General features: G+C 45.9%; 1 pseudogene; it reads right to left on the bottom strand.

The window, feature by feature from the left end:
* Positions 1-1,571: 1,571 nt before the first annotated feature.
* LOC142266695 (U2 spliceosomal RNA) lies at positions 1,572-1,777 on the bottom strand (annotated as a pseudogene).
* Positions 1,778-3,330: the final 1,553 nt, after the last annotated feature.

Below are 3,330 nucleotides of genomic sequence, written 5' to 3' on the forward strand. Positions count from 1 at the left end.
TATGGCTGGGACATGTTCGATGACTTGGAATCTTAATTGGGCCACTGTGTGATTATGCGTCACAAAATGGTGTGGGACTGGTAATAGAATCTGCTTACAATGTATTGTTGACTTGTGCTTAGCACAAAAAAAGGGAATCTTTCTGGATATGTACTCTGGACACATTAAAACCCAAGGGCTTAAACCGTGAATATGAAGTACAGACTTGATTCATTGGGCCGTGCACCATGTCACCATGTGTGCAATTGCATTGTCCAATGGCTCACAATGGTTATGCGTTTTCATTGGATGGATAATCGAAGCCATGTTTTTTTCCTTTCTCTTGGGTTTGTTGTGTGAGTAGCCTATAGGATTAAGTTAGTTACCGCAGGCAGTGGATTTAGCTTCCTGTCTTTGGTCCAGTGGTAGATTGATTGTTTGGTCTATGAGCTGTTATGGGTTTTAATCCAGGTGAATGCCCATGGGCTGCCTATAACTGTGTGAAATATGTAGTTTTACTGGGCTGGGATGAGAGAATCCATCGAAGCATGGTGTAGGGATTGTGGTTCCTGTGTGCTAAGAAGAAAGGCTAGCACCAGCCAGAAAGCCCCATTACAGCCAATAATCAACCGCTAGCCGCTGGAACTCGTTGCTCTAGATCATGTCAAACTCTCACCAAGCAGGAATAGATACATTAGCCCACCATCCCACCCAAAGAGCAACTTCTGCTGCGCAGCTGGCTTTCTAGGCAGCAGCGCTATTGTGATGTCAGCGGGGGACATTGTGACAAGCCAGTGTTCCGTCACTTCATGTTGTGCACTGTTCAAACGGAAAATACATCAACAGGCAGACTACAGAAAAGCTTACTGACAAAGGATAGAGAGGGGCTTTCTCAGAGGGCTTTTTACAGTTTGTCTATTCCCAATTAGCCGTTTAAGTATGCTTAATGAAAGTACTAATTCTTTCATAGGCCGCCCATTCTTAGTATTTGACGTTCCTTATATTGCGGTATCAGGCTTCGCAGCAGGTTGCAAAACATTCATCACCCATGACTGTCCCCAATTGGGCTCAGAAGCTAAATGTCTATCATGACCTCTCTTTTTGAAAGTCCAAGAGCAAGCAAACTCTTCCTCCAGGAGAGGGAGCCAACAGATCACTAAAGACATCATCATTGCTCAAAGAAAACACCGAAAAACAATGGAAGCTTTAATTGGAGTGGAATCTGATAGACAGCACCTGATGCCAAGTCTGCATCTTCTAACACCTGCAGTCACTGCAGCAGCTGAATCCAATGTGTCCAAAAGGGATCTATTCTATTCAATTGCAAATGATCTAGATAAGACTGAGAATAAGATACTGCACGGGACATAGCAGAGTTGGTCAAGTTGAGTGGAGATGAGTTTGCTATTTGGCACAGCTTTTGCATCAATAAAGCAAGTAAAAGGTGTGAAAGATAAAAAAAAAAGGGTGAAAGTGTGAAAAGTGAATTGGCCAAATTGAGGTGCATATAAAGTTTTTGCTTTCTTTCAATTCACTAATGAGGCTCATTTGAATCAGGTGAATTGAGTTCTGCTTTTGGAAACTCGGTTAAGAAGGGGTGCACCGGTCCTGGAGGTACTGCAATACCAGGTCAATGCGTGGAGTGGACAGAGCAAGATTTTTTCCATCTCCTTGTTCTAAAAATCCATTTAATATATGGTCCCTAGAGAGGGGACGTATCAGATATTAAACTGATAAGAACAGATTTAATTTTTTTTTTTTCTGTTTATCAGTAGGACTTCAAAATAACAAAGGTGATCGCCTCCCGTTGCCTGGGAACCGTCCAGGCACAAGAGGGCTATGTGTCACCAGAAGGCGCACACACTCCCTCAAGGCCGGCAGACGTGCAATCCCAGGCACCTTCCAGTACCGACCAAGGTAGCGTCCTCCGAAACTACACTTGATCTTAGCCAAAAGGCTGAGAAGCTATAACCCGAATTGGTTACGGCCTTGAGTGGCACCCTGGCCTATACCGGACACATCTTAGGGAGAGGGAGACAAACCCACGCCTACAGAAGACATTTTGTCACCCAAGCCAAACCCTTGAAAAGGCTGTTTTGCAGAGCAAAAACAAGGAGAATGGTACTTTTTGCAGCCGCCGCCCACTGCAATGAATCTGAATAACTCCTCCTTTTGGGCACAAGCACCTCCCCTCCCCCTTGCAGTCTTTCCAATTCATGATACAAAAAGACGGACGGACAGGACAGGACAGGACCATCTGCCTGACTTTCCGTCACTGCCACCCTTTGCCATCCTTGCCCGTAGAAAGCCCTTTCATCATCCCCAAACCCTAATCTTTTCCCTTCCCTTCCCAGCTGCGTCTCACTCCCTTTCATTAGGAAGTGAGCGCAGCCTTTTCTCCGTTCTGCACATGCGCGACGTTAAACACAAATGCGCAGGCGTGCGTTCCATTAGCCTCACTGCATTCCACTCCCATACAGGAAGTGGGCACAGCTATTACTACGGTCGCACATAAAAGAACCCACGGCCACCACTGCACATAGCTGACTCCACCACAGGACACCCACTTCTACACCAACGCAGGTAAGACAGGATCGGCACCTCTATGCTCCCGTTACAATCAGGCTCAGTCACCATGTGATAACGCTCTCAACTCTTTAGTTGCAGGCTCCCCTTGCTTCACCTCCACTGGCTGTGCTGCCATTTCCTCTCCCACCTGGAAGTTATACTTTATTCCACTATTTTCCTGTTTCTCTCTTCCCCCTTTTCCCATAACCTACTTTTATCTGCATTTGTGGGGTATCTATATGCTATTTACATCATAGTTTTATTCATTAATATGGAAGGGAAGAGTGCCCATGAGAGTGTTGAACTGCGGAGAGCAAAAGATTAAGCTGCTCCGATTTGCCACCATTGATAAGCTGTTCTCAGTAGATACACATGCTATCCAAACAGCAGCATCCACCATTGCTTCAGCCCACCCATTCAGTGACAGCTCACCAAGTCAGCCAGAGGAGTGGTGTAAGGAATTACACGTAGGCACTGACTCCACACCTTCACATCACAAGAAGGGGGTCTACAGGCTAGTGCAAGAATACGAGCAAGTCTTCAGCAAACATCCGCTAGACTTTTGAAAAATAAAAGGGGTCAAACACTACATCCCCACAAGTGCACACCCACCCATCAAAGAGAGATATAAGCCAAATCTACCTGCACATTACCAGTGTACCAAGGACATGTTGAGCAACATGAAGGAGGCTGGGGTTATCCGTGACAGTTGTAGCCTCTGGGCAGCTCCGTTGGTCCTGTTAAAGAAGAAGGACAGCACCACTCCCCTGTATTGAGGAATAG

Source organism: Anomaloglossus baeobatrachus, unplaced genomic scaffold, assembly GCF_048569485.1.
Source record: "Anomaloglossus baeobatrachus isolate aAnoBae1 unplaced genomic scaffold, aAnoBae1.hap1 Scaffold_29, whole genome shotgun sequence".
NCBI classification, from domain to species: Eukaryota; Metazoa; Chordata; class Amphibia; order Anura; family Aromobatidae; genus Anomaloglossus; species Anomaloglossus baeobatrachus.